The sequence below is a fragment of the Saimiri boliviensis genome, chromosome 11 (genome assembly GCF_048565385.1).
Source record: "Saimiri boliviensis isolate mSaiBol1 chromosome 11, mSaiBol1.pri, whole genome shotgun sequence".
NCBI classification, from domain to species: Eukaryota; Metazoa; Chordata; class Mammalia; order Primates; family Cebidae; genus Saimiri; species Saimiri boliviensis.
The window spans coordinates 82,363,887-82,383,714 of NC_133459.1; the positions used below are offsets into that span (position 1 = coordinate 82,363,887).

The window sequence follows — 19,828 nt, forward strand, 5'->3', positions numbered from 1 at the left end:
TTCTTAGGATATCTGGCAAGGGGTAAGGTAACGAAAACCTGAGCCAAGGGACACTGCAGCCCGATGCAAGGCAAAAGGAATCAAATGTAGCTACAGAGCTACACCTAGGTGTATACCATGGTTCATCCTACACAGTGCTGTTTCCATGACTGGCCAGCCATGGGGGATGCTGGGTAAGTGTTGCTCTCAGAAAAGCTCTGTTGCCTGCAGCCTTACTGGAACTGCTATCATGGCAGACGATCTTTAGACCCTGGGGACATAGTCCCTAAGTAGACAAAGTAGCTTGGGGACTCAGAGCACTGAGAAGGAGGCTCAGGAATAAGCTCTTCCATATGCCACAGCCTCATCTCATTGTAGCATTCTTAACCTCTGCTCCTCCACCTGCTCCTCCCAATCTGAATACAAACAAGCTTGGAGAAGATCAGAGGGAATCCTCATCTTTGGAACCTCTGTAATCTGTACAACTGGAACTTTTATACACGTTACACTGATGCTCCTAAAGTGGATTTTTATTTACTAGATTTGGACTCTTTCAGCCACTGGGTGGGTGGGGAGTCTCCTGATGTTGCACTGCATATTCAATCTCTGCTTACATATCAGCCTTGACCACCGGACCACAAGCTTCTTAAGGAAAAGAACAGTTTCTTACTCATGATTGTGCCCCTCATGTCTGGTACAGTGGCATGTAGTAGATGCACAGCAAATCTTTAGTCAATGTGTTAGCTAGTTGGTTACTTTCAGTTAGTTGGATATAAGAAGATTTGGAAACCTGATGACAATTGTGTTGAACAATGTTAGGATGATACCAAAGAAGAAAGCAAGTATAGGGTACACTTGAAAAAAAAATGGCTGAGAAATACTTGTGACCTCTCATGATATTCAACATATTTTATTAAATATTTGCTTTAATCTTACTTCTAAACTTGTTAGGAGTAGGGTTGGTATCCTTCTGTCTGATTTTTGAACCACAGACAGAATCTGGAACAAAATTTTTTTAAAGTATTCAATTGTATTGGATAGTTTCCAAATCTTCTATTTCCAGTCCTTATTTTCTATGGTTTCACTGTGGAAGTTGACAATAGTTATTCCCTTCTTCAAACTCCCTTCCTGCCACCTCCGTGACTTCACTCTCCCGGTTTTTTCCCAATGTTCTCAGTATTCTTATCTCCTGTTTTTCCACCAGCCTTGAATTGGAGACACATCCATACTTGGTTCTCAGCCCTCTCTTCTTTTCCCTTTAAATTCTCTTCCACCAAAAATATTATTGCTTAAATTATTTCCTCTACATGGATAACCCCAAATAATTACTACAAGCCCCAACACCCCTCACGCTCTCTTTCATGCTAAGCTACTACTTAGCATGTCAGGAATCCGGTGTACCTTGGAGATAAAACAAGAAGAAAGGCACCATGAGGGCAGCATGTATGCACTCTCAAATGAATTTTCAACCTCCCTCAACTCAGCTGTTGAAGACAAGGGGGCCACAATATGGAAAAAAGTTTCAACTTTAAACACCAGGATTTTAAAAGAGAGGAAAAAATCATGGTGACTTCAGGCCCCAGGGTTGTTTGTAGTAAAGCATTGGCAAACTGACAGGATGGTCTGGAACTGGAAGTCTCCGTCCAACCTACACGGGCTGGGACCCTTCACTCTCCCTCTCTCTGGTGTTTTCCTTGGGCTCAGGGTAGACTATTGGAGACATGAGGGGCACTATCATGAGTAAGAAACTGTTCGTTTCCTACAGGCCTGAGGCCCCATTAAGTCCTGACTACTGCAGTGTTCCCTGCCTTTGAATCTGCTCCTGACCAATCACTCTGGACGTAGCTTTGTGAATTCAAACACTGCTCCAAACTTGGATATTGGGTTTCTGAACTTTCCCACTGAGAATGGTTCTTAGCCTCTTCTCACTTGAACTATGCATTGTTAACCTTGGGCCTGACCTTCAGGATACATTAAAGGAGCAGCAGGACCCCAGGCTCCATTTCCAAGAAGTCCTGCAATGAGTGGTATTACACTAAACTCACAGCTGTTCTAACTCATTTCCCCATAATTGCATATTGCCCTATGACTTCTTTTGTAATTCTTTCTTTGAATTATTATTTCGCTTTACGTTCTACAGCATAGACTGCTAAATCGCATTTTCCTTTACTTACAGAGTAATGGGCTTATAGCTGGGCACCAGGATGCCCAACTGGACACTCCGTTTTCCAGCCTCCTTATGGCTAGGGTGGCTGCATGACTAAGTTCTTGCCAATGGAATGTGAGCTTAAATAAAGCGTGCTGCTGCCAGGTCAGCCCAAACGATCAAGGTGCTCTCCTCCATGCTCCTTTCCCTACCTGCAAGTTGGAGCATAAACAGGCCTGTGATCTACTTTGAACACTCAGCAAGGCAAAGCCTTTGGGCAGCCTAAATCCAAGCAGTCCATGGACTCGTTTCCATCAACAAGAAAATAAGTATAGAAATGGAGAATAAACACTTAGAAAAGTTTATAGCAATTTAATTACCCCGATCTGGTCAATCTGATCACTATATAGTATATTTATCAAATCATTATGTACAATTATTGTAATTTAAAAAAAATTTTTAAATAAATGTTTATACCAATTTGACATTTCTGTGACATAAGAGGGCATGATCAGAGAATTTGTCTCTGAACAAGAGTATACACCAAAAGTATTGGCCTTTGACAGAAATAAATTACTTCTTTATTAGAAGTAAAGAATACCTGTATTCAAACAGAGGGTTTGGGAAGCATTGCCCTCATGGATGGCAGAGAAGCAAAACGAAGGGAACCCTCTGAACCTGAACCACTCACCTCAGTACTGTTAATATGAAAGAAAAATTAACTTGTCTCCGTCAAGTCATTGCAGTTTGGAGCCTCTTTGCCCAAGAAGTCTGCAGCTCTAGGTGAAGGAGCTGGAAGAACCAGAACATGAGCCTGTTTTGGCTGCTCTTTACAGCTTTTAGCTAGCGAGACAAGAAAGAAAAGAGCTCAGGCAAGACTTGTTTGCAAGTATGTAAGCAAAGGTGGAAACAAATGGACAGTGTCCAGAAACCGAGGGCCTTGGAGGATCCGAAAAGTCAATTGGCCTGTGTAGCTTCAAAGAATAGAAAAGAGCATTACCACTCTCAGCCTATCTCAAAGGCCTCTCAGTAAACTGTCGCAAAGGACAATGGCAGGCAGGCCTGCAGTAATGATTGGAGTATGGATGCATCTTCCCACCCAAGTCCATGCTTCAGAGAACTTCAGAGTACACACTACTGAAGAGAGGCAGAGACAGATGGGCCAAGCACAGAAGCTGAAAAATAAGTCATGCTTAAGAGCTTGACTCAGAGTGGGATTTGGACGTGGTAACAGACCTGTCAAACTGACTAAAAGTCTATCAAGTTTATAAGGAATTGTAGTGCCAGGGAAGCCATAGCTTGACCTAGAAAGGCCCATGTTCATTCTCCCACAAGGAGTACACAGTTTCCACACCCTTCAGATGTGGCCACAGAGGGTAAAGAACAAGGAAGGACTTCCCAGGAGACAAAGACAAAGTCAGGGCTTCTGGGAGGCCCCACCCAGAGAGCAGAAGCATGGACCAACCACGGAACTGACTCCAGCAGGGCTTCATCACTTTTAGGCCCCTGTTACGCATCTTCGATTCTTCTAAACGGTACGTCTTATTTTGGTTTTCTTGTTTCTACTTGTCCACTAAATAGTGAATGTTTGTCAGAACAAAGAAAAGAAAGGACATTTTAGAGTGGGTATTTAAAACAGAGGATAGAGAAAGGACAGCCAGACCTGTAGAGTTCTGGGTCACCTACATGCTGAAGGAAAGCATGGCAGGCTGTGAGTCACAGTAGGAGCAGGATGGTGAGGGGAGAGGAGGGGAAGCTTCAGCATCAGCTGGATCTGGGTCAGATGCAGGTGCATCACTTTCAGCAGTGGCTCTTACTTGGCACACTGCCAATCTGGCCAGAACCTTTTCCTTCTCTAAAAATGGCTTATTCATGATGACAACTGTATAGGATTGTTGGAAGGACTAAATTAAAGCAATATTTCTACAGTGCTTAGTACATAGGATGTACTCAATAAATGGCAGACAGCACTTCCAAAGGTTAGATAACTCAAAATTTCTAAAAAGTTCAGTGAAACAGAACTTTTCTGGCATTCTGGGAGATTAACTGTTCATGCTCTACCACCTCAATTTAACAAGGAACAGTGACAAAATCATCCTGTAACTACCTAAAATACCTATAGTCCAAGGAAGAATTTCCCCCTACCTGAGTATAGCTCAGTGCTGCAGTGATGAAGCTTAAGACACTGACATTTTTACTCTCCTGTTGCTTGAAACAAACCAGGGAGGCAGGCATGGAAAGGGGAAAGAAGAGGGAGAGGAGAGGAGAGGCAACGCAGTGTGGCAGAAGAACACAGGATTTAGGTCCAAACACTAGCAGATAAGCAGGTGAGCTGAGTATTTAGAGAGCATGGCCCCCACAGCTAACATCATACTCAATGGTGAAAAACTGAAAGCTTTTGCTCCAAGATGAGGAACAAGTCAAGGATGCCTACTCTCACCACTTCTATTTGACATAGAAGTCTCTATGGAAGTCCCAGCCAGAGCAATTAGGCAAGAAAAATAAATAAATAAATAAAAGTCATACAGATTGGAAAGGAAGAAGTAAAATTATCTCTGTTCATCAACGACATGATTTTATATGTAGAAATCACCAAAGACTCCACCAAACCACCCATTAGAACTCATAAACTAATTCAGTAAAGTTGCAGGATACAAAATGCGCATATAAAAATTAGTTGCATTTATTTCTATGCACTAACAACAAACAATCCAAAACGGAAATTAAGAATACAATTAAATTCACAATGGCATTAAAAAGAATAAAACCCTGAGAAATAAACTTAACCAGAAAGGCAAAAGACTTACACACTGAAAACTATAAAACACTGATAAAAGAAATTTTTAAAGATACAAATAAAGATTAATACATTTCATGTTCATGAATCAGGAGACTGTGAAAATGTCCATACTACCCAAAACAATCTATAAATTCAATGCAACCCCTATAAAAATCTGAATGGCATTTTTTACAGAAATATTTTTTTAAAATCCTAAAATTCATATGGAACTACAAAGGACCCTGAATAGCTGAAACAATCATAAGAAAGAAGAACAAAGCTGGAAACCTCATACTTCCTGGTTTTAAAACATACTAAAAAGCCTATGTATGGTAGTATGGTACTGCATAAAGTCTGACACATAGACCCAAGGAGAAGAATAGAGAGCCCAAAAACAACCCCCCCCACCCCCGCCACCCACCGACCCGCACACATGCATAATCAGCTGATCTTTGACAAGGGCACAAGAATTCACAACAGAGAAAACATAGTCTCTTCAACAAATGATGCTAGAAAAAAGTGGATATTCACATGCAAAAAGCCCTGGAGCTAGCCAGCCTGAGTCTAAAGCCTTGCTTACCAACAAGTTAGTTAACTTCTCTATCTTAATTTCCCCATCTACAAAATGGGGAGAATGAGGGTAACTTCCTCCTAAGGCTGATAAGAGATTAAAAGGAGGTACCTGGAATAGCCCCCAACAAACAGTTCTAATTTAACTATTGTTATTATCAGTGGGGCCTGAGAAACAGAGCCTCAATTTCCTTTTTTGTAAAAGGGAGACAAGATCTAACTTGTTATTGGGACAAAGTGAATGACATAGCAAATGTAAAGCCCCAGTCCACTCCAAGGTCTAAAGGACTCAGAGAAAGTTCACTGAGCTCCATGGTGAGCCTGTTCCCAAAAGGCTGCAAAAAGGGGGCACCAACAGAGAATATTGGGAAGGGGAAACCAAAGAAGAATCCTTTCCCTCAAACTGGGTGGGTCACCACAGTAACATCCCAAGGCCAAGGCTTTCTCTTCTCTACCACCTTAGTCACAGTCACAAGCTGGTGTTTTTCACTACCTTTTAGTCCCAGAGTCCCAGATGAATGTGTACAATCAGGAAAAAGGGGTTTAGCCAGCCAGGCTGAAAACCTAATGTTTAACATTCTTACCGTATTACCACACTTCCTCTAAGCCACTCCATCAGGATCTTGGAGTAATCCACCAAAACACATTCACTGACATACCAGTGAACAAATTTCAAAGTTTACATCTCTTTCCCCATTTGATCGCTCAGTGAGACGGGCAGTGCAGCATTCTCCATTTACAGAGTGGAAAACTAGAAATGGAGGACTGTTCACCCTGACCAGCTCTCATCCTTCTGGCCCAGGGCTTTTTTTTTTATTTTTTAAACAATGCTGACCATTGGAGTCTCTTTTTGGAAGCAAAGTCTCTGCCACCTGACCCCCAGGGAAATGACAGATGTAGAATTGTTCTCCATAATAACATTAATGCCTTTTGCAAACATTTACTGAATCTAGAAGAAATATAATGATTGTGGTAAATGTCAACAAAAATCTTGCAGCACATCTCTCCTTAGAATTTTTTATAAAAGTTTATGGGGGAAAATCCATATAATCAAATGAAAATATCAGAGTAAAACTCTAAATACATCACAGAAATTACCACTAGTCAGTTTGCCTGTTTTGGAGAAAGCTCAGAAGAGAAAAAACTCAGTTTACCTCTACAATTTTAAATGACATTAACACCTTCTCCTAAAGCATTTTACTTTCCCCATCAACAAAAAGCAGTATATCAGCTGAAATAGGCCACAGATCTCATTGTCTGTCTATACGAAATTGGGGTGGAAATGAACTGAGGAAAACAAATAATAACCTGCTAGCAATCCATGGAAAGTTAACCTTGCTGACATTCCTTTTCACTTCCCTCTGTTGGATGCTCCTGAAATTTGCATTTGTAGAGAGTTGCATACTTACAATGAGCAAGTTCTACTGGGTCCTGTTGTAGTGGATTCTACCTAACCTTTTATTCTTCTCGTCCCTGTCCAACTAACATTCCCTCACTGTTCACCATAGGTAAGACAAAGACAGAGGTATATGAAGACATGTATAAAGATGTAAAATTCCCCCAGGAACTCATTATTTAGAGCAGGCAGGGCCAATCCTCTCCTCCCGGGGATTCTTAGCACTATCTGGAGGCATCTGCATTACTCATGACTGGGGGTACTGTTGGCATCTACTGGGCAGAGGCCAGAGGCCAGGAATGCTGCTACACATGATACAATGCACAGGCCAGCTCTCCACACAGAGAATTATCTAGTCCAAAATGTCAGTTGTGCTAAGGTTGAGAAATCCTAACCTACAGGGTGAGATGAGATACATAACACAGAGTTAAGTGTGGCAGAGCTGTAATAGAGGTAAAAGTGGAGTGCTAGTAGACTGACAACATGTAAACAGGTGGCCACTACTCAGTGTTGAAAAGAACGTGGGGACAATGTACCCTCATAACATGTTAGTGAGAATGTAAACTGATAGGACTTTGGGGGAAGGCAATTTGGCAATGTATAATAAAAGAGTTTAAAATATACATACTATTCCTATGTTTGCTTTCCTTCCATTCCTATCTTCTCTCTTCTTTTCCCTTGTCTTTTCTTCCTCCACAGAACAGAGCAATCAGCATGCAGCTGGGAATGCAACATGAGGCGGTGGAGGGGGGCGGTTGGGTTGGGAAGGTACATGGAGACTAGAACTATGGCTGGGAAGCCCCACAGAGCTGTGACCTAGAGGGACTGGAGGCTGACGATGAAGCTGCCTAGAGACACAGGCTAGCAGGCTTGGCAGCCAAGGACAAGAGGCAGTGGCAAAGGTGGTGGACACAGAGGAGGCAGGATGACCTTCACATTTCGAAGACTGGTTACTTTAGGCAAATAAGCATAAATATTGAAGATAATGAGATGCAGGTTTTCTAACTGCACAGAAGATATGTACAACATACAAAGGTAGAAGAACAGAAAGCTCCTTGGGTGTTAGATTGAAATTGGAGGTATTAGTATGAATCATGATTTTATAATAAACAGCAGAATACAGAAAAATTTATAAATGTTATGTGTGTACACATATACACATATATTTCCTAGCTTTGTCCTCTGAGAGATCTAGAAGTAATAATACCCAGTAACAATGCGCACATCAACGTTCTATGTATTCATGTCTAAATACAATTCTCATATTGTATATTAGATCTCAAAACGTATTCATTCTACATAACTGCAACTTTGTACCTTTTGATCTACATCTTCCCTTTTTCCCTGCTTCCACTAATATACAACACAAGTAGTGCAGAGTACAGTTACTAATACTGTATTGAGGCTGAGCGTGGTAGCTCACACCAGTAATCTCAGCACTTGTGATGCCAAGGCAAATGGATGGTTCAAGGCTGGAGTTGGAGGCCAGCCTGGGCAACACAGTGAGACCACTCCTCTAAAAAGCATTTTTAAATTAGCTGGGCATGGTGGTGAGCACCTGAAGTCCTAGTTACTTGGGAGGCTGAGGCAAAAGGGTTGCTTGAGCCTAGGAGTTAGAGGCTGCAGTGAGCTATGTTCACGCCACCGCACTCCAGCCTGTAGGACACAGAGACCCTGTCTCCAAAAAAAGTTGTAAATCTTGTGTTTTGCTAATTTGCCAAGAGAGTAGATTTTAGGTCCTCTTATCACAAACATAAGAAAGGTAACTATATGAGATAATGGGCATGTCAATTTGCTTGATAGTAGTAATCATTATATACGTGTTTATCAAGATAAATACATGAAAATATCATGTTGTATGCCTTAAATATATAAAATAAAATAAGACAAAAATACTATTCTCTACTAAAAGGGAAGCCTAACTACATCAAGGAAAGTAAAGGATGAGCCTAGATCATCTGGTGAAGCCAGGAAAGAAATACTCAATGAATGATAGGGATGTGTTAAAAGCACAAAGGGGCCAGCTCCAAGGGGTCTCCACTGGCCAAATTGAGCACAATTTGAGCATTAAAATAAAAAAACAATCGTGAGACTTCAACTTATTGAATACATAAGGAATCCATGAATACTTCCAAATAAAAACATAACAGAAAAAGAAAGTCAGTTCTTCATTATAGTAGAACGCCTGCAAACAAATGTAGAAAGAGTGATGGCAATAAAGAATCACCATTTGAGGCTGGGTACGGGGACTCATGCCTGTAATCCCAGCACTTTGGGAGGCCGAGGCAGGTGGATCACTTGAGCTCAGGGGTTCAAGACCAGTTTGGGCACCATGGTGAACCCCATCTCTACAAAAAATACAAAAAAAAAAATTAGCCAGGTGTGGTAGTGAACACGTATAGTTCCAGCAACTTGGGAGGCAGGAGGATCACTAGAGCCCAAGAGGTTGAGGCTGTAGTTAGCCAAGATCATGCCACTGTACTCCAGGCTAAGCAACAGAGATCTTGTCTTAAAAAAAAAAAAAAAAGAATCACCATTTGGCAACATTCATAGAGGTGGCTGATTCAGGCAGATGTCATCAATAAACAGTAAGTCTGTAGGTAGAGGTTTAATGAGGAACAGGCTATTTGCATAATCTTAGAATACCTCCCCACAAACACCAGTACATTTCAAAGGAAAAACGGTGAATTTAAGGTGGAGAAATCTGGCAGACACCAACATAACCAGGTGATTGAGGTCAATAGGCCAATGGTGGGATGGGATGGCACCAGGTGCCTTTTGTTGTGAGAAGCTAAGAAGAGCTGAGTTTCACTTCTGAAGGATTCCTGCCAAGAATGCATGACCTCAGTCAGGTTCTAAGGAAATGCCCAATACAACCAGGTTGAGAGTCATCCTACAGCATATAGGACCTATACAACTGCAAGGACTTTAGGAACAGGGAAAGTCCGAAGACCTATTCCAGAAGAGACATGGTAACTAAATGTAACATGAATCCTAGATCAGACATGTAGAAGAGACATTTGGGGCATACCTGACGAAACAGGAATGGACTCTGTGGACTGGACAGCAGTGTTGTGCCAATGTCCATTTCCTGATTTGATGAGTATATGCTGGTTACATAGAAGGCCAGAGTGCTTGTTTTTTGTTTTGTGTTTAATGCTGGAGTGTTGAAGAGTGATGGAGAACAACATCTATGACTTGCTCTCAGCATAAGACTAATAATGTATATGCTGTGTGTGTGTGTGTGTGTGTGTGTGTGTGTGTGGAGAGAGAGAGAGAGAGAGAAGGATGGAGGGAGAGAGGGAGAGATTGAGATTTCAATCCTAACCATAGAGACATAGAAAATGATCATACTACTTATTTTCTCTTCACCAGACCCACATGATAGTTTTTGTCCAGAGAAAGGCCTTCCTTACTCCCATTCAAATAACTGACTTATTAAAAATCAAGCAGGGCAAGGGGTAAATGATTCACTGATGTGCTCCCAATAAACTCTATACCTGATCCCTTGCTTTGGTCTTCTATAACTAGTCACTGCCAACGGCTCTGAGCCTTAACTCTGGATTTCTACCTTCTTAGGGAGTGAATGCTGCTGACAGACTCCACTGCCCATTTTGAATTACATGGTCTGAGTCTGTCTGGGGGCAGCTACAGAATTTCTGCAGAGAATGTGCTTCAGGACAGCTTGGCCTAAAGGGTAGATCAGGGGCTTGCCACAAAGCTGCATTTAGAAAGCAAGTACACTGCTTTTATTTAGACTGCATGGTTGCTTGGAAGGCCTTTGGACAAACTAGTGCACTTATGGAGGGACTAATGTGCCCTCCAACCTAGCCCTGCCACCTGCCAAGTCATTCCTTGGTAACACCTTGGTCAATCTGCATATGGCAGAGTCAAGGCCAGGGGTAGAGAAGTTCCAGCTTAATGTCCCAGGGAACAGTGCAGACACAGAACTAGCTGATGAGTAATTAGGGAGGCTGATAAACATCCTTAGGAAAGAGTTGGGCAGGCTGTGCTAGGCAGGTTGCTTTCCAGAGTGACACCCAGTCTAGACCAGCCTGAGGTGTACAAATGATTCACATCTGAGGAGGGGTAACAAGGTTCATGGCAGTAGGGCAGTATCAGGGGCCATGGGCAAGGGAGGAGTTCAAGGCTGTAGACAGATACAACAAGAGGGCAGGCAGGAGGGGAAGAGGAATAGAAGACATATGACCGGGGGTGACAAAGCGGGGTGGGTACAACCCAGGATGTCAGAGCCTCCCTCTCAATGGGTACTTACCCCCTGGCTTGCCAGGACAGGCAGATAACAACAAACACCTTTCAGAACAAATTAAATAATTAGCTTAATTTAGGGGTGGGGGGGGACAATGCCTTGGGTCAGTTTAGAGCTTTGCAGAGTGAACTAGAGATCCAAGTCAGCAAGAAGGCACAGTGGAGTGAAGATGGCATAGGTGGACCCAATACATTGTCCAACACTGCCATCAGCACTCTCCTCCTGATGCATGGGATGGGTGGCCAGCTGTTGGTGTTCGTCCACTAAGAACAGAGACGTGCAGACAGTACAGGTAATTCCAAGATGAAATTAAAGCTTCTCTGGAAGTTTTCCCTGTGCCTTCCATCATGTAGTGTTGGGTAACCTCAGTCCTGAAATTTATCTTCCTCTCATATTCGCCACAGAGCAGTTTTTCAACCCTTGATTCGATTTCCTTCTTGAAGTCCAGTATGATGTCAAAGGACAGGAGGGAGGAATGTGGAGGAACTGCAGGAGTGCCCCCTCCGCACTCAAACCCTGCACGTGAAGATACTGCCAACTCCCCTGCCTGGGGCAGCCCACATCTGGATGCCCTGCCTCTTTAATTCCAACATTTATATGCTCTTCACAGGGTACAAAGCTCTTTCACATACATAAGTTAATGGACTCCATCAACAACCCATGCGGACAGGTAGAAAAGTAATTATTATCCCCATTATATCAATGAAAAAACTTTTTCAAACATAACAATCTATTCAGGGTCACAAGAACTCACAAAAGTGGGTCTAGGACTCAAACACAGACCTCTGTACTCCAAGTACCTCTAGTCCACCATTTGTAAAAGCACAAAATCTCAGCACTTATGCAGACAGCTCCCCAGGCGCACCACCACCTCTTCCATCCATAGCAGGACTTCTCCACAAATAGAGAATCCAGGATAAGGGACAAAGGATCATGAAGGCCAGAAAGGCGGAGGCTCAGTACCTGCAGGAGGAACGAAGAAGGGAGGAGCAAAAGGCCCATGGCCAGGAAAAGAGAAAGCAAGTAAGAAAAGTGTGCATAACATCTCTAAGTCACCTAAGGCTTACTATTTGCACCCATGTTTACACAAATGTCAATACTTAAATTTTTATCTAGGAGGAAAAGAGGGCAGCCTGCATTTAAGAAGTACATCCTGTACATGAGAGACCATGCTCAGTGCTTTCTCTTTTAATCTGGGAAGATGGTATAATCTTCATTTTTACAGATGAGGAAATTAAGGCTTAGAGAGGTGAAGCTATATGCCCAAGGTCATTAAGCCTGGACTGGAACAAAAGCTGGTCTGACTGCAAAGCCTTGGTCTTCCCTTTATGCCACATTAATAATGCCTTGGGCCTGGTCTCTGCCATTTAGAAGCTTGCAATCAGACTTAACCACTCTGTTGGGTATAATCACAGGCCAGAAAGCATTTGAACTAATGTATAATCCAAGGAGAATGGCTAATGGGTAATTTGAGTTATAGTAATTCCCATTTGAGTTATAGTGATTCCCTTTACCCCAGCCCAAAGAAATAAGAGGTTGGTCTTAAGCTATCATGCACTGCTACTCCTCCGCAGCAGGCTGAGAAACTTGGAGAAGCAGCAGCCAGCCTTGGGCATGTGTGTACAAGTGATCTTGAGAGTGTGTGTCTGGGTGCTGCCTGGCTACAATGCTGTGTGTGCATGTTTTCCACTGTGCACACGTTTTAGAAAAATTAGAGAGTTAACATGTAGTTTCTCAAATAGATTCTGGTGTACACACATGAAAAACGATCTCATATTTTAATGTTTTCAATTCGGTCTCCACTCACAGAAAATACACGCAGGCCTGTTCTAACAAGCATCCTGCAAAATAGTGAGATATCTAAAATAGGTCTGACCTGATTTTTTTTAAAAAGATTCTGGTAGTTGATAAATGCATTTGAAAGGTTTAGGCATGAGAAGTGTCATCTGTCATTAAATCAAAAGCTCAAAGTTTTGAATTCTAAAGAAAAAAAAAAAGAAAACATTTTTGCAAAAATGACTTATTTTCCTAGTTATATGGTAGTGACAATCAATACAAGTGTTGTCCAAATAGTTACACGCCCAGATCTCCAGAGGATAACAAAGTCCTTGCAGTCTCAAGGCACAAGAGACAACTCTGGAATATTATCTCAATTACACAACCTTCACTGGTAGGTTTTGCTTGCTTGTCTTTTTAGAACAGCCCAGTTTGTTTAGACAAGCATGGGGTTAACAAAGCCAAGGTGTGTGTTTCTAACTGTATCGCTTCTGTCCAAAAAAGAGGAAAACTGTTTACCCTACTCAGATCACTAAACAATATCGGATACACTTGTCCCTGGGAAGCAGGGTTAGGAACTGTTGATAATCACTGGAACACCCAGCAACTCTTCTTAGCAATACAAAAGTTCGTGCATTAATGAAACGTTGTGCGGGTACATGGAATAATCACCTATTTGCAAAGAGGAGATTGTCGGTTTGTAACGGACATTTACTTTATTCTCCAACTGATACAGAGTAAGTAGGAACCGTGAGATGGTCCTTTATTTCTAAATGTCATCCCAAAACCAGGTAATGCTACTTTAGGAGGAAAAGCAGGAGGAAGAAATGCGTTGTAAAAACAATAACAAATTACAGGGGAAAATATTTCGTGGAAATTACTCAGTTTAAAAAAACTGACCTGCAAATGCTTTTCAGGACTATTTTAATGATTACCTTAATAAGACTAAATTGTTTCTAATATTCACAGTCACTCCTCAAATTACATGCCTGAGGAATTTCTAAGCAATTTTGTGTAGCTGCAACTTGTTGAGGGAAAGCGATAAAGTAACTCTGCTACAGAACAAAGCACTTTTGTCACAGTGGTGAGGGGGCCATACCCTGAACAAACAACCCTGACAGTGTTGCTAGTTACTAGTTCCCCAATCTTTAGAAGCCTGACATAGTTCAAGCTGTTCCCCAACGGACACACCCCAAACCAGACGTAACTGGAGGCTGAAAAATGTTACATCCCTAGGCTTCACGAGGGAACCCCGTGAAGGGCAGTGAGACTGAGTTTGGAAAGAACCACCTGTGCAAGGGCAGAGGCAACCTGCGCCGCGCTCTCCTCGCCTCTGCGCCCAGCCCGCCGGCCCTCAGCGGAGACGGACGCAAGGCTGGTTTTGCATCTAGATTGCTTATCGCTCCTAGTGGGGGAAAAGGTGGGAAAAGGGTAGGTTGTGCCCCACACCCGCCGGGAGAGCCTGTCCCAGGAGTTTGGAGTGGGTGTGGAGCCCAGGCTTGCACGCCAGGCAACCCCGAAAAGCGGCCGGCTGGGCCCCGCGGGCGCCCGTGCGCCCGGGCCTCCCAACGCGCGCCCCAGCGACGGCGGCTCCAGCAACCCTCCCCGCTCCGGACCCTCACTCACCGCTCACGCTCACTCGCGCCGCCGAGCCCGGGAGCGGGGGCCCCTGCGGCTGCTGCATGCCCTCGGGGCCAAGCGCGACGGGGTCCCCGGGCGCCGGGTTTCGACAAGGAGCGGCGGAGCAGCGGAGGACGCGGCGGGCGGGCGGCGTGGCGCCTCTTCTCCAGCTGCCGCCGCGACTCAGCCAGAGTAGTAGGAAAGTTTGGCGGTGCGAGGGAGGGACCCAGGGGCAGCGGCCCCGCCCTTCCCCGCCCTACCCCGCCCTACCCAGCCCTGCGGGGCGCGTCCGACGTTCCCACGGGAGAGCGCCCCCAACCGGCGAGGCCGCGAGCTGCGCGCTCTTGCTGACGAATTCCTACCTGGGATCGTCCCCAGGTGGGTGGTTCGCCCTGAGAGGGAGAGGAGCCCACTAAAAGACCGCTAGCACCCACAAGCCTTTCGGAACCATACCTTTGAGCTCCGAATTGGAACGCAGTCCGTCTGCCCCTCTGGCCTCAGAGATTTGTTTGACGTGGCTGCGGGAAGTGCAGCCCACACCCACCACCCGTGGGAGGCAGGCTCTAGGCCAGGCCCGACCTAACGCTGGAGAACTCAAACCCAAAGCTACCCCAGGGTGCAGACAGCCTCCAGAGGCAACCAAAAATATTTAAGCTTCTTTTAAGAAACTTCTTGGCCTCCTGAGGCAAATAGTCCTGAATGCTTTGTTTTTCAAAGTTGAAATATAAAACCTCCACTGACCCACCTTTAGTAAATTAGAAAGATGCAAAGTAAAATAAATGTCATGAAGGCGTTGTTCTCTCTAAATTCTGTAAAGCAATAACGAAGTCACAGAAATATTCAAAGTTGTGCTTTCCTGGAGACCCTACAAAAAGCGAATACTGTGAGGTGACGTCCTTCCCACGCAGGCTTCAAGCCCTTGAGAAGCAATGAGAGTGATGTGTCCAGCGGCCGGGCGCGGTGGCTCACGCCTGTAATCCCATCACTTTGGAACCCCCGACGTGGGCGGTTCACAAAGTCAAGAGATGAGACCATCCTGGCGAACATGGTGAAACCCCATCTCTATTTTTAAAAATAAATAAATAAAAAGAGAGTGGTGTGTCCAGATGCCTTCCTGTGACCCTTTGTCATCCATCCGCCCATCCATTCATTCATTCATCTTGCATTCAACATTACTACTGGGCCCTTCTGTGTGCCAGCTAGGAACCACATCCTTGCAAACAACCTGTTAGATAATCTGCTCCTACCGTCAAAGAGATTCTGTTCTCTCTGCAGAGGATGTTTTAATAAGGTTACATCCCTTACCAGTGGGACTCATCCTATAGACAATAATAGCCTACTGTGTCTCAGACCTCCCCAGGGCTACCACTAAGTTTTTATCAGCACGTGAAAATTATTGTTTCATCTGAATATTCGGAAATTTTTGCGGTGTCTTGCAGCTGAATTGTGTAGAGAGAAGTACAACTTGCAAAGCTAGGGCTAAGGAAAGATCATGTGTTTACCAGAACAAGCAGAAGCCTTGCATATGATAGAAAGAGCTCAGTGGCCGACATGGTGAAACCCCATCTCTACTAAAAATACAAAAAATTAGCTGGGCGTGGTGGTGCATGCCTGTAATCCCAGCTACTCGGGAGGCTGAGGCAGGAGAATCACTTGAACCCAGGACACAGAGGTTTTGGTGGGCGGAGATTGTACCATTGCACTCCAACCTGGGCAAAGTGCAATGGGCAGAGACAGAGTGAGACTCTGTCTCAAAAAAAAAAAAAAAAAAAAAAAAAAAAAAAATCTCGGTAAAGGGAGTAAACAGCTCAGCTCAAACATCACGGGCAACAGTAAACACAGAAATACTCGACCACCAGCATTTAGTGAATACTTGACTCATCAAATGTGTAGTATGTTGAGTAAGTTGTAGGCTAGACTGTAAACACCACTAAGAGCCTTCTTTTGCTGGGAAAATCTGTTCTGAATCCAAACAACTTACTAACAAAGGCACTTTGGAAACGTATTATGTTGCATTATGTTGTACCTTGGGAACTCTCTGAACTTGAGGTAATTGCAAAGCAGAACAGGAATCCCACAGAGTTGAATCTGAATCCTTAAAAAGTAAAGAGGGCATGAGAAGCTGTGCTGCATAAGGAAAGAGACATTCTACCTGGATGGTTTGTTTGTTTTTTTGTTTGTTTGTTTGAGACCGTCTTGCTCTGTCACCCACGCTTGATTGCAGTGGTGCGATCTAGGCTCACTACAACCTCCACCTCCTGGGTTCAAGGAATTTTCTGCCTTGGCCTCCTCAGTAGCTGAGATTACAGATGCCAACCACCACAGCCAGCTAATTTTTGTATTTTTAGTAGAGACGGGTTTTCTGTATTATTTTGCATATTTTCAAAATTTTCTGCAATTAATATATAAAGCATTTATATGACAAATTTCTAAAATACAGTATTTTAGTGAACTCCTGTAAATTAAGTCATGCCTTTTCAAACAAATACATATAAAGAAAAATGTATACCGCCAAATAGAAATTTGAGGGTCTGTTAAATGTAAATTGTCCAAAAAAAAAAAAAATCAGAATCTAAGGTAAGTTTTCTATTTTACTAAGTTTCTGGTTTATTGTAATTTCATGTATATTCACTTGAGTATTATTTTAGCATACCTGTGAACTTCGCTAGTACAATACTGTGGACAAATATTGTAATTCTCAAAGGGAAATTTCAAGCAGAAAATAGGAAGCTAGCATTGTAAATCTTTTACAAATCCTTTATAAAGAGCATTGGAGATTATGGGATGGAAAGTGATAATCCACCACTACTACAATAAGCATACTTTAGAACAGTCAGGGCAACAGTGCCCTAAAGCTCCCATCCAAACGCCTTTATTTTCACAGCTACTTTGCCTACCTTCCAGTTTTGAGGAAATTCTATTTGGAAACAATAATTGAGGTTTTCTTTTACTATTCCTTGTTGCCCTCATGACTCCTCAGCTCATTGAGCCAAGAGACTATTTTTCTGAGAGCATTTATCAAGGGTAGACATAAAAACAACAAACAGCAACAACAACAAAAAAAAAACCAACAAACTTTTAAAAGAAAAATTAGAAAGCAAGACTTTGGGAGGCCAAGGTGAGCCGATGGCTTGGGCCTAGGAGTTCAAGAGCAGTCTGGGCAATGTGGCAAAATTCAGTCTCTACAAAACATACAAAAATTAGCCAGGCATGGTGATGTGCACCTGTGGTCCCAGCTACTCGGGAGGCTGAGGTGGGAGGATTGCTTGAGCTCGGAAAGTAGAGTAAGCCATGATTGTACCACTGCACTCCAGCCTGGGTGACACAGCAAGACCCTGTCTCAAAGAAAAAGTAATAAAAGAAATGAAAAAGAACAAAAGAAATCAATTCTCAGCTTGTAAATAGATTTTCTTAAACTCATAGCAGAAAAACTAATTTAAACACCAAGGTTTATGATTTGAAAAGATGGGTTCTCCAAAGCTTCAAAGGGCTGAAGTGCAGAAAGTGAAACATAAATGTTTTGTCCATAAATAGTCAATCAAAAGAGAGCAGATAAAGAACCAGACCACCCTCCCTGGAGGTTAGATAGGGTTTCCCAACCTGGGGAGGAGAATTTGAATTGAAGAAGAGATAGCACAGAAAGCCATGAGCATGATGTTTCTGACCCCTCACCACTCCTCAGGCTAAGTTATTAGAGACACTTAGGTCTCTCCTTAAGTTTAAGAACCCAGGAATAAAGTGGTAGATTGCATTATTATTTAAAAATTTAAGCTGCCCCTTTCCAGAGGAGAATTCAGCTTCTCTCCCTTATTGATGTCAGGCTTATCCATTTGACTTGCTTTGGCCAATAAAGTGTGAGCTTTTCTAGCCAGCACAAGGTTCACTTTATTCTCTTTTTCCTCTACCCTGATATCAGCAATATCAGCTCCCCGAGCAAGGCCAGGCAAGTGAAAAATAAACCTTTGTCTTTCTAAACCACTGAGATTTGAGACCATTTGTTACCACAGCATCATGTAGACTATCCTGACTGATACAAATAGAGCAGAGGTCCCCAACGTTTTTGGCGTCAGGGACCAGTTTTGTGAAAGAGAATTTTTCCATGGACGAGGGTGGCAGGCAGATGCTTTCAGGATGATTCAAGCACACTGCATTTATTGTGCACTTTATTTCTATTATTATTACCTTGTAAAATATAATGAAATAATTATACATCTAGCTGCTTTTCCTCAACTAGATGGTACCATCTGGGGATGATGAGAGACAGTGACAGATCATCAGACATTAGATTCTCATAAGGAGCACGCAACCTAGATCCCTTGCATGCGCAGTTCACAATAGGGTTTGGGCTTCTATGAGAATCTATAATAATGCCACTGCTGATCTCACAGGAGGTGGAGCTCAGGTAGTAATAGGAGTGATGGGGAGTGGCTGTAAATACAGATGAAGCTTTATTCACTGGCCCACTGCTCACCTCCTGCTGTGCAGTCCTGTTCCTAACAGGCCATGGACTGGTACTGGTCTGTGGCCCTGGGGTTAGGGACCCCTGAAATAGAGTACTGTGCCCTGCTTTCCATCTGAGACTTGGATAGAAAATATTAATGTAAGTGCTTCATACCATCCTGATATGGGGAGCAGCAGTAGTGAAGTGGTGACACAGCAGAAATAGAAGGGACTGAATCCAGTTTTCCTGTGAGCCTCAGAGTGATGGAGAACAGCCCTCAAGTCAGTTCTTTGCTTCTAAATATCTAAAAGGAAACCTGGGCAGTGAATGCGGTGCATGTAGCAAGGACAGAGGCCAGGATCCAAAGATTAGGAAGGAGAATCACCCCCAAAGGAATGTAGTGGGCCAGGTGTTTATCACCCACCCACTCGACCTCAACACCTGAACACCTTAAAGTCCCTTCAGAACCTAGATGCCTCACAGGGAGAAAATGAAAGGAGCAGAAGCCTAAGTATAAACTTAAAATGACTGAGACTGCTGCATTTGCCTGCGTTTACCTGGAAAGTCGTAAGACTAAATTCCTTGGTCAGTGAGAGAAATAGGGGTTTCAAGATAGAATTCAGAGCCACTTTTATAAAAATAGTTGTATGTTTGCCTGCCTGTTTGCAGCCTGAGAAATATATACACACTTCACCAATATACTTTAAGAGAATATTATGGAGATTGCATGAGTTCAAAAACTGTGGAGTGCTGAGGGTCCACCCAGGCAAAGGTGAAGTCAAGTGTAGACAATGATAGCAGCTTGTATAACAGGCTACCTTCTCCCAAGCCTGATGCCAGGCTACGCCAAG

General features: G+C 43.3%; 1 protein-coding gene across 1 annotated transcript in view; it reads right to left on the minus strand.

Annotated features, from left to right (window-relative positions):
• Positions 1–14,711, minus strand: part of LPAR3 (lysophosphatidic acid receptor 3) — a 78,760-nt gene extending 64,049 nt beyond the window's left edge. The window contains exon 1 of the mRNA XM_003921361.4: positions 14,543–14,711. The gene's annotated coding sequence lies outside the window, so the exon portion shown is untranslated. The remainder of the gene's footprint in view (positions 1–14,542) is intronic.
• Positions 14,712–19,828: the final 5,117 nt, after the last annotated feature.